Source organism: Ursus americanus, chromosome 34 (genome assembly GCF_024610735.1).
Source record: "Ursus americanus isolate L20-20 chromosome 34, mUrsAme1.1.p, whole genome shotgun sequence".
In the NCBI taxonomy this organism is placed as follows: Eukaryota; Metazoa; Chordata; class Mammalia; order Carnivora; family Ursidae; genus Ursus; species Ursus americanus.
Genome location: NC_142160.1, coordinates 1,710,826 through 1,722,430, shown reverse-complemented (window position 1 = coordinate 1,722,430; position 11,605 = coordinate 1,710,826). Strand labels below are relative to the sequence as shown.

Sequence of the window (11,605 nt, the reverse complement as noted above, 5' to 3'; positions counted from 1 at the left end):
CTGCATGGCAGGAGCCCGTGCGTCCACGTCTCCAGAGTCCGCTGGTGGTCTCCGTTCCTTAGGGGTCAGTTTAACACTGGTGACAGGGTGAGCTGGTGGGCTACTGACCCAGGGGAAGCCTCTCTGTGGTGATGGGCCAGAGGCCCCACGTACCCCGCTTCAGCCAGTGTTGCCGTGCGTTTCCTACACGCGCTGGACAAGCGGCCGCGCAGCTTCCCCTTCATGGGCTGTGCCGTGAAGATCCCCAGGAATGGAGGTTTGTTCCAGTAGGTGTGGGTTGAATCACCGCCTCTTGGAGCTTCCCTGTGAGATCTGAAACCGGCCTTGTGTTCAGAGGGCAGAGAGTCAGAGAGGGTAGGAGGAGGCAGGCCGCTCCAGGTTGGTAGGTGGCGTTTGAATAAGCAAAGGGAACTTACTTGAGCAGCAGCAAGATGAAGGGATCCCCAACTGTCCGCCAAATCTTAAAAGTTTATAAAGAGGCTCCCACTGGGCTCAGTCACGTGTGTGGTGCGGGTGTTCTCCACACCAGGTCGCCGTCGCAGGGCTACACCTTTGGAGCAGCCTCCGGGAGCGGGAAAGCCACGCGGAACCCATGCTCCAGGAGCGGGAGGGGACGAGGAGCCGCCGAGTGCCCGGGTCCAGCTCACAGCTCAACCGGCAGGCACATCCTCTCGATGACATTCCCCAGCAATGTGGGGTACCTGTAACAGGAAGAGGGAGCTCGGGGGCCTCCAGCACTAGTAGCTGTTTGGGAAATACGGGGCCGCAGACACATCCAGCTTGACTTGTACTCCGTCTGGTAGGGTCTCGGAAGCTCCCCTGGGGAGCTTAGAGGGTTACCTGGAATTACCATGACTCAGGCTCCTGTGTCTGACAGAGCCGGGAGTATGCTTATTACCTTTGTCCCGGTGGACCCCCAGAGTCACAAATGGGTGGTTGTTCCCGGGAAGTAGGACAAGCTCTCCTAGCTGCTGAGTCCTTAGGGTAAGGCTCTGGGGGCTCCCAAGCTCCCAGGTTGGAGAAGATTTTGGGAGGAAGAGTAGACTTCAGGACCCTCTGAAGGCCTCTCAGCCATGGAGATTGAGCTCTGTTGTGAGGTGATCGCTTGTCAAGAGAGAGGAGCCTGCACCAGGGTGCACAGCTATGAGCTCACTTGGGACCCACAATCAGCAGAGCTGTGGCATAAAGCCCCTTGAGTTTAGAACCGTTCTGGGCATTGCCTCCAGTGCGGGTGGTATGTAGCTCAGAACGTGGAGGTGGGAAGGGTGCTCTGGGAGGTGGGATGGGGGACCTGCACCTGAGCGCTGGCCTTCGGGTGGTAGGCCACTAGAGTACTGCAGAGTCTGAGTCTCAGCGAGCGTCTCCCTCATGGTGGGCCCTGTGTCTATTTCCCTAGGGCCTCTTTAACAGTATGGGAGGTACCCGAAAAGTGCAGGAGTGCTGCCCTGTAATTTAGGGAGGGGGCTACGCCCTGTAAGAATTCTCTGGAGGAGGGGTTGACGGGGGCCTGTTCAGGATTGGAGATGAAATCCAGGTCGTCTGGAATGCTATATGTTCAAAGAAGTGATAGAAGGCTGGGAAGATCGTGGAGTAGGAGGACCTCAAGCTCGCTTCCTCCCATGGGTACACTAGATAACACTACACCGGTGTAAGTAGCTGGTAGTGTGGGGAAGGGTGAAAAACAGACTTTGACACAGGGAAGCCCACAAATGGGGAGGATGAATCCCCACATACGGATTTGAGTTCTTACAACCAGCAGGATTTAAAGTCTGGAATTTTAAAAATCAGTGAGCTCAGCTCTGGGAGAGCCCAGAGGGCGTTAGGAAGTGGAGTACCCACCCTTAAAGAGACAGCACAAGAAGCAGCCCAGAGCAGGCAGTTTGAAAAGCACTGGGGGAGATGGGAGGGAGAGAGATTTACTCATCTCCCAACTGTAGCCCAGAGAGACAGGGACCACAGGGAGACCTTCCCCTAGGTAGAAGGGAGCTGGCAGGCAAGGTGTGTCGTGAGAGAGGGGCCACAGGCCATAGCCACACTTGCCTTTGTAAGGAGCCATGCCTTCCCCAGCGAGGATGGGCTTGGAGTCCTGGTACTACTCATAAGCACAGTAGTCACAGAAGGGGAGCCTCCTGGTCCTAAGGGCATGCCTGCCACCCTCGTCTGGTAGTACACGCTTGGGCAGTTTGACACTTGACCATGAACAAATGCAATGGACCTTGAAGCCTTGCAAAAGTCTTAGCCAGTTCACCTCACAGCCAGCAGCTGGGTCCCATCTTAGAAGTCTAACACCATGGGAGGACTTAACTCCTGTGGGCTGTTCATGGGTGGAAGGCGTCCATGGCACCTCCATCAGCTCCACCAAGCAGCATTCCAAGAGTCCAAGGGGCTCTGCCTGCCTTCCTCTGAGCTTGCGATTTTGGTAGAGAAGGGTGGGAGCACACTGCACAGGCAGCACTCTGCACAGTAAGTACTCTGCACAGGCAGTAAGGACTCAGCACAGTAAGGACTCAGCACAGTAAGGACTCAGCATAGTAAGTACTCTGCATGGGCAGTAAGTACTCAGCACAGTAAGTACTCAGCATGGGCAGTAAGTACTCTGCATGGGCAGTAAGGACTCAGCACAGTAAGTACTCAGCACAGTAAGTACTCAGCACAGTAAGTACTCTGCACTGGCAGTAAGGACTCAGCACAGTAAGTACTCAGCACAGTAAGTACTCTGCACTGGCAGTAAGGACTCAGCACAGTAAGTACTCAGCACAGTAAGGACTCTGCATGGGCAGTAAGGACTCAGCACAGTAAGTACTCAGCACAGTAAGGACTCTGCATGGGCAGTAAGGACTCAGCACAGTAAGGACTCTGCATGGGCAGTAAGGACTCAGCACAGTACGTACTCTGCACTGGCAGTAAGGACTCAGCACAGGCGATATTCTACAGCCCACAGCAGGAACTGAATGCCAGCAGACAGTGGACCTCTCGCAGATAGATCATCGCCTGAGAGAACCATTTGCAGCTGAAGGCTGTTCCCTGAGGTCAGTTGCAAGCAACTCAGTCCATCCTGTTTAGGAAGGTAATTGTGACTTTGTTAAATGAGCAGTTGTTAAGTGGAGCCCAGGGTGCCCTGTGGTGAGTCTGGTTTACAACAACAACAAGTTCCACAAGGTAATTGAAGTACAGAAGTTTATTATTCACAGGTCCTGGGGGAAAGTACACTTCTCCAGGGGTCACACGGGGAGGTCAAGGCAGGTGCAGGCGGGAAGGCAGGACCTAGGGCTCATGCCTTTATTAAGGTCCTTGGGTGCAGTGCTTTGGGCTCCCCCGCTAAGGCCAGACTGGTCACTTCAAAAATAATAGGATTTTGGTAACCTCTCGGGGTCTTATCTAAGGGATGCACACAGGGAGGGCCCCGAGGGTGGGGGGATGCTTGCTCAGAGGGCTACTGGGGAGTCATATCCAGAGCCTATGTCTGCTTGTGACCCTGAGGGCCACCTAGGGCGTGTGCTCCAGGGAAGGGTCAGTGTCGGTTCAAGGCCTCCAGGCTGCCTGGCCACACAGAATGGGTGTGGAGGCAGCAACACCACGGAGCATCTGAGCTAAACTCCTGACATTCATAGTGTCATGGTGAGCATGTCATCAGGGTCTACCCGTGTTGTACCCTGAGTCATAATTTCCTTGTTTTTAAGGCTGAATAGTATTCCATTGGATTTACATACTACTACATATCCCAATATATATTTTGTTTATCTGTTCATCTTCCATGGACACTGGGCTGCTTCCACCTCCTGGCTCTTATGAATAAGGCTACTATGAACATGGGTGTGCACACATCTGTTCAAGTGCCTGCTTTCAGTTCTTTTTGGGTATATACCAAGAAATGGGATTATTACTGGATCACATAGTAATTCTGTTTAATTTTTTGAGAAACCACCACCCCATGTTTTCCTGGCCCCGTGGGGTTTTGTTCAGGTTCTAAGCTATTCTCAGCCCTGCAGCAGGGGTTCCCCAGACCCTGCCGGGTACCTTGGATGGCTGTGGCCCAGTGTCTTGCACACTGGATGGGGCAGGCCTCTCGGGAACACCACTGCTTCTCACCAGCATGGCCTTCTGTTCTCTTCAGTGGGAGTCTGGGAACCGGGTCTGCTCACTTATCTCCAGTCCCGTCCCCCATATTTTGTAAAGTAAGGCAGCTACTTTAAGACCCACTTCCAGGGTTATTACTGATTTGACAGGCGGTTTTGAGAAGGAAAATAAAAAATAAAGTAACAATCCTATTAAGGCTGAAGGAAACTAGAATATGTCACCCCACAATATGCCTTTGTGAACATAGATAAAAGAAACCTCATTTAGAATGGGCTCAGGAGACCCTGAAGGGGGTGCTCTCACACAGGCACCTCTCCCTGCACCTGCACCATTGGCAGGAAAAAGATAATTATCTTGACAAGGGGGAACTTTTTTCACATAAGAATTTAATGTACTGCTTTATTTTTATTTATTTTTAATTCCAGTATAATTAACATGCAGTGTTATATTAGTTTCAAGTGTACAATATAGGGACTCAACAACTTTATACATTTCTCGGTGCACATCAGGATAAGTGTGCTCTTGGGATGCCTGGGGGCTCAGTTGGTTAAGCAGCTGCTGTCGGCTCACGTCATGATCTCAGGGTCCTGGGATCAGGCCCCACGTCAGGCTCCCTGCTCAGCGGGGAGTCTGCTTCTCCCTCTGCCCCTTCTCCCGATCCCACTCATGCTCTCTTTCTGTCTCTCTCTCTCTCAAATAAATAAATAAAATCTTAAAAAAAAATGGTAATGGACTCTTACTCCGCATCACGTAGTTCACCATCCCCCGCAGAGCTGCCCTCTGGTAACAATCAGTTTGTTCTCTGTAGTTAGGAGTCCGCTTTTTGTTTGTCCTTTTTTCTCTTAATTTGTTTTGTTTCTTAAATTCCACATATGAGTGAGATTATATGGTGTTTGTCTTTCTCTGACTATTGCACTTGTGGTTATACCCTCTAGATCCGTCTATGCTGTTGCAGTTGGCAAGATTCCATTCTTTTTATGGGTGAGTAATATTCTATTGTATATGCTGCTGCTTCTTTATTCACTCAGCTATTGATTGATTTGCAAACATTGAACCGCCTTTGCATCCCAGGAATAAAGCCCTCTTGATCTTGGTGAATGATTTTTTAATATCTTGTTGAATTCTGTTTGCTAATATTTTGTTGAGGATTTTTGCATCTATGTTCATCAGAGATATTGGCCTGTATTCTGGGGGTTTTTTTAGTGCTGTCTTTATCCGGTTTCAGTATCAGGGTAATGCTGGCATCATAGAATGAATTTGGAAGCCTTCCTTCCTCTCATATTTTTGGGAATAATTTGAGAAGAATGGGGATTAACTCTTATTTAAATATTTGGTAGAATCCACCTGTGAAGCCTTCTGGTCCTGGACTTTTGTCTGTTGGAAGTTTTTAAATTACTGATTCAATTTCATTGCTGGTAATCAGTCTGTTCAAACTTTCTATTTCTTCCTTCTTCAGTTTTCGTAGGTTATATCTTGGTAGGAACTTATCTGTTTCTTCTAGGTTGTGCAGTTTGTTGGCATATGGTTTTTCATAATATTCTCTTACAATTGTTTGTATTACTGTAGTGTTGGTTATTATTTCTTCTTTTTCATTTCTGACTTTGAGTTCTCTCTTACTCTTTTTTTTATGACCCTGCCTAAAGGTTTATCAGTTTTGTTCATTTTTTCAGTGAACCAACTCCTGTTTTTTTTATTTTATTATTATTTTTAAAAGATTATATTTATTTATTTGACAGAGAGAGACAGCCAGAGAGAGAGGGAACACAAGCAGGGGGAGTGGGAGAGGAAGAAGCAGGCTCCCAGCGGAGGAGCCTGATGTGGGGCTCGATCCCAGAATGCTGGGATCACGCCCTGAGCCAAAGGCAGCGCCACCCAGGCACCCCTGGTTTTATATATATATTTAGTTTCTATGTCTTTCTGTCTACTCTAATCTTTATTATTTCCTTCCTTCTGATGGTTTGTGGTTTTGTTTGTTGTTCTTTTTCTAGCTCCTTTAGGTGTAAAGTAAGTTGTTTGAGATTTTTCTTGCTTCTTGGGGTAGGCCTGTATTGCTATAAACTTCCCTCTTAGAACACGTTTTGCTGCATCCCAAAGATTTTGGACCATTGTGTTTTCATTTTCATTTCTTGGGGGGGAGGGGAGGAGTATTATATACCAACAAATTAGATAACCCAGACGAAATGGATAAATTCACGGGAAGACATGGACTCTTAAAACTGACTCAGTAAGAAACAAATTTTGAACAGACCTAGAGCAAGTAATTAATAATCAAAGTTTCCCACAAAGAAAACCCAGGAACAGATAGTTTCACTGGTTCATTCTAATAAATGTTTAAAGAAGTAGTAACATGAATCCTTCACAAACTCTTTCAAAAGAGAGAAGAGGGGGGAACACTTTCCAGTGTGTTCTATGAGGCCAGTATTCCCCTGATACCAAAACTAAACAAAGATATCATAAGAAAACTACAAACCAGAATCCTTTATGAATATGGATTTTTTTAATTATAAAAAAAAAATACTAGCATAATGAAGCTAGTACCAGAAGAATGAGAAGACAGGCCACATACTAGGAGAAAATATTTGCAAAAGACATATCTGATAAAGGACTGTTACCCAAAATGGGCAAAGAAGAAACAATTCAACAAATACGATATACAAATGGTAAGCAAACATATGAAAAGATGCTTCACATCATGTGTCATTAAGAACTGCAAATTAGGGGCGCCTGGGTAGCGCAGTCGTTAAAGCGTCTGCCTTCGGCTCAGGGCGTGATCCCGGCGTTCCGGGATCGAGTCCCATGTCAGGCTCCTCCGCTGGGAGCCTGCTTCTTCCTCTCTCACTCGCCTGCTGTGTTCCCTCTCTCGCTGGCTGTTTCTCTGTCACATAAATAAATAAAAAATCTTAAAAAAAAAACTGCAAATTAAAGCGACAGTGAGATACCGTGACACATCTGTCAGTGTGTGAAAATCAAAAACACCGACAACATCAAATGCTGGTGAGGATGTGGAGCAATTGTATTGCTTACGAGAAGGCAAAAATGGTGGAGCCACTTTGGAAGAAAGTTTGGAAGTTTCCTACAAAACTAAATATACTCTTACCATTCAGTTCAGCCACTGTGCTCCTGTTCTGGTTTCTCCCCAAACGAGTGGAAAGCTTTTGTCTAAACAACACCTGCAGATAGATGTTTATAGCAGCTTTACTCCATAATTGCCAGGACTCTTGGAAGCAACCAAGAAATCCTTCAGCAGGTGATTGGATAAATACACTTCAGCACATCCAGACAGTGGGATATTACTAAGTGCTGAAAAGAAATGAGCTAATCCACTTTTGTGCTACATGTCCTGGGCATCCGAGGTGCTGGTGGGCAGACATCATGGATTAGGCCAGGCAGTTCACTGAGCCAAGTCAGCAGTTCGTGAAGGACTCAGTTTGGCTGGTTGAAAGATGCACTAAACCTGATAGAAAAGAATTCCAGAAGATTGCCATGGCAACAGCAGTAGGATTTGCTAGATGGGATTCATTGGCCTTTTTTGTGAAATTGATCCATATCGCTATTAATAACATCATTGTTGGTGACTGAATACCTTTTAATTTTTTTAAGACTTATTTATTCATTTTAGAGGGAGAGACAGAGCAAGCGCAGGGAGGGGCAGAGGGAGAGAGACAGAAACTCAAGCTGACTCCTCACTGAACTCAGAGCCCAGTGCAGGGCTCGACCTCAAGATCCTGAGATCAGGGCCTGAGCCGAAACCAGGAGTCATTCGCTCAACCAACTGCACCACCCGGGGATACCTCTTCAGAAAAGTTTTTGATCTTGGGGGTTGGTGAACAAGTGAGGATTTGAGAAGCTCATGGAGTAAAAATTTGCCTGTATGTTTTGTGTTTTTCTTCATTTTTTTTTGCTCCAAGATGTTTTATATATTAAAACAATTTCAAAATAAAAATAAATGAGCTATCAAACCATGAAAAGACATAAAGGAACCTTAAATGCATAATATTAAGTGAAAGAAACTAACCTGAAAAGGCTACGTACTGTGTGATTCCAACTCCATGACATTCTGGAAAAGCCCAAACTGTGGAGACAGTAAAAAGTTTGGTGGTTGCCAGGGATTAAGGAAAAGGTATGAATGTGATGAGGACAGGGGACTTCCAGGGCAATGAAACTATTCTATATAATACGGTAATGGTGGGTACATGCTATTATGCATTTGTCCAAATCCATAGAACGTACAACACCAAAAGTAGTTCTTAATAGACTATAGACTTTGAATAATAATGAAGTGTTAGTGTTAGTTCGTTGATTCTAACGAATGTACCACTCTGAGCAGGATGGTGGTGGTGGAGGAAGCTGTGTATTTGTGAGGACAGGGAATATATGGGAACTCTGTATTTTCTCCTCAGTTTCATCGTGAATATAAAACTGCCCAGAAAAGGATGCTTTTCTAAAAAAGGGTTATACATAATGACTAAGTGAGATTTATCCAAGGAATGCAAAGTGGGTTCAAAATAAGAAAATCAAACAATGTAATATACCATATTAATAAAGGACAAATTCCACATGCTAACCTCAATAGACACAGGGGAAAAAATGCATTTGACAAATCCAAAACCCTTAACGGATATAAATAGCCAACAAAATGAGAATAGAAAGGAACTTCTCCAACCTAATAAAGGCATCTATGGAAATCCCACATTTATTATCATGCTTAATGGTGGAAGACTGAAGTTTTCTCCCTGATATCAGGAACAAAGATAACCATGTCTGGTTTCTCCACTTTTACTTAGCATTTTACTGGAGGTAAAATTAGACAAGAAGAAATAAAAGGCATCTAGATTAAAAGACATGTAAAACTATCTCCACTTATGGAGGACATGATTTTGTATACAAAAAACACCAAGGAATCCACATGAAAATGGTAAAAGCTAATAAAGGAGTTCAGCAGTGTTGCCCTGAAAACTGCAAAACATCAATGAAGGAAATTAAAGATTTAAATAAGTAGAAAGGCATCCTATCTTCCTGGATTAGATGACTTAAAATGGCAAAACTCCCCAAATTATATACTGATTCACTACAATCCCTACAAAATCTAGTTCACTTTTTTTGTACTAATTAACAAGCTGATCCTAAAATTCATATGAAAATGCAAGGGACCCAGAATAGCCAAAACAGTCCTGAAAAACAGGGACAAAATTTAAAGATTCACATTTTCTGATTTCAAAATTTACTGCAAAGCTACAGTAATCAAGACTGGGTGATACTGGCATGATAGACAAACTAGTGGGATAGAATTGATAGTCCAGAAAAAAACCCATATACTATGGTCAGCTGATTTTTGACAAGCGTTCCAAGACAATGCAAAAAGAAAGAAATCATCCTTTCAACAGATACTGCTAAGACAACTGTATGTCCACATTCAAAATAATGAAGTTAGACCTCTGTCTCAAACCACATCAAAAGATGAACTCGAAATCGGTCAAAGACCTAAATATAAGAGCTAACCCTATGAAACTCTTAGAAAATAGAAGTCTTTGTGGTCTTGGATTAGTCAGTGGTTTCTTAGATATGATGCCTATAGCAAAAGCATCATATCTTTTTTTTCATTTATGCTTGAAATTTGAAATGAAATTCGTGCTTCAAAAAACACTATCAAGAAAGTGAAAAAGATGAAATTTGTGCTTCAAAGAATGCTGTCAAGGAAGTGAAACGGATAACTCCCAGAATAGGAGAAAATATTTGCGAATCATATATTTGGTAAGAATGTAGCATCCAGAACACATAAAGAACCCTTTCAAGTCAACAATATAAAAACAAATATCCCAGTAGATAATGGGGGAAAGGACTTGAACAGACATTTCCCAGAGAAGATGTACAAATGGCCTACAAGCACATAAAAATATGCTCAACAGTATTGGTTATTAGGGAAATACAAATCAAACCACCTTATGCTTACTAGGGTGACCGAAATAAAAAAGATGGTCAATGTGTTGGCAAGGATGTGGGGAAATAGGAACTCTCATACACCTCTGGTGGGAATGTACACAGGTGCAGCCACTTCGGACAAGGTGTGGCAGCGACTCAAAGAGTTAAACGTGGTTACCATAGGGCCAGGCAGTTCCACCCCCAATGTATACCCAAGAGAACCGAAAACATAATTGCACACAAAAACTTGTACACAAATGTTCCTAGCAGCACTATAACAGAGCCAAAAAGTGGAACCAACCTAAATGTCCATCACCTAAGGAATGAATAAACAAAATGAGGTATTCCCATATGATGGATATGATTTATTCATAAAAAAGGAATGAGATACTGATACATGTTACAACATGGCTGAACCTTGAAAAATGCTAAGTGAAGAAAGTCAGACACAAAATGTCACATGTTGTATGATTTTATTTATATAAAATGTCCAGACTAGGCAAATTCATAGAGATAGCAAGTGGATTAGTGGTTGTCCAGGGTTGGGAGAAGAGAGGAGAGGGGAATGACCGCTAATGGGGCGGGGGTCTTTTTGGAGGGTGATGAAAATATACCCTGGGTATTGGATAATAGTGATGGTTGCAATCTTGTGAATATTTAAAAATTTTGTGAATATACCAGACATCACCTAAGAGTACACTTTAAAGGGGGGGAATATTATGGTATGTGAATTGTATTTCAGTTTAGAAAACAAAACAAAAAATTGGCCATACTGTTTTAGGCCTATCCCTGGACTCTATTCTGTTCCATTGATTTATGTATCTGTTTGCCTGCCATTACCACACTGTGGTGGTTACTGTAGCGATATACAACTCCCTGCTATTGAGAAGGGTGTTTCCTCCCTTGAACTTTATTCTTCCTTTTCAGCACTTTTGAAAATAGCTATTCTAGGGGCACCTGCTGGCTCAGAGGGCGTGTGACTCTTGATCTCGGGGTTGTGAGCTCAAGCCCCACACTGGGTGTAGACATTACTTAAAAACAAACAAACAAATAAATAAAAACTAGCTATTCTAGTTTCTTTGCCTTCCCATCTATACCTTATAATGAGCTTGTGTACCTCTGCACACTCTTGGGGGTACTTGGTTGATAGTTTTGCTCAGTACTTCTATGTCTTTGCTGATTTTCTGTCTGGTGGTTCTGTCAATTACTGTGATAGAAAACTGTAACTGAAGATATGTCTATTTCTCTTTTCAGTTCTGTCAATTTTATTGCTTGATGCATACACATTTTAGATTAAATCTTCTTAATGAATTGACCCTTTTTAATAATTATAATGTTTCTCTTTGACACTGGTAGCTTTCTTTGTTCTGAAGTCTACTTTGCCTTATTTTGATAGAACCCCTCTGGCTGTCTTGGATTCGTGTTTTTATATATATACATTTTAAAGGAAACTTTAAAATTTTAGAATAGTTTTAGATTTACAGAAAAACTGCAAAGATAGTAGAGTTTGCATATGCCTAATGCCCAGTTTCTCCTATTAACATTTTATATTAATATGGTACATCTATCACAATTAATAAACGATATCAATACATTGTTATTAGCTAAA

The 11,605-nt window shown here is 43.7% G+C and overlaps 1 pseudogene; it reads left to right on the top strand.

Moving 5' to 3' along the window:
• Positions 1-7,449: 7,449 nt before the first annotated feature.
• LOC123776502 (protein transport protein Sec61 subunit gamma pseudogene) lies at positions 7,450-11,605 on the top strand (annotated as a pseudogene).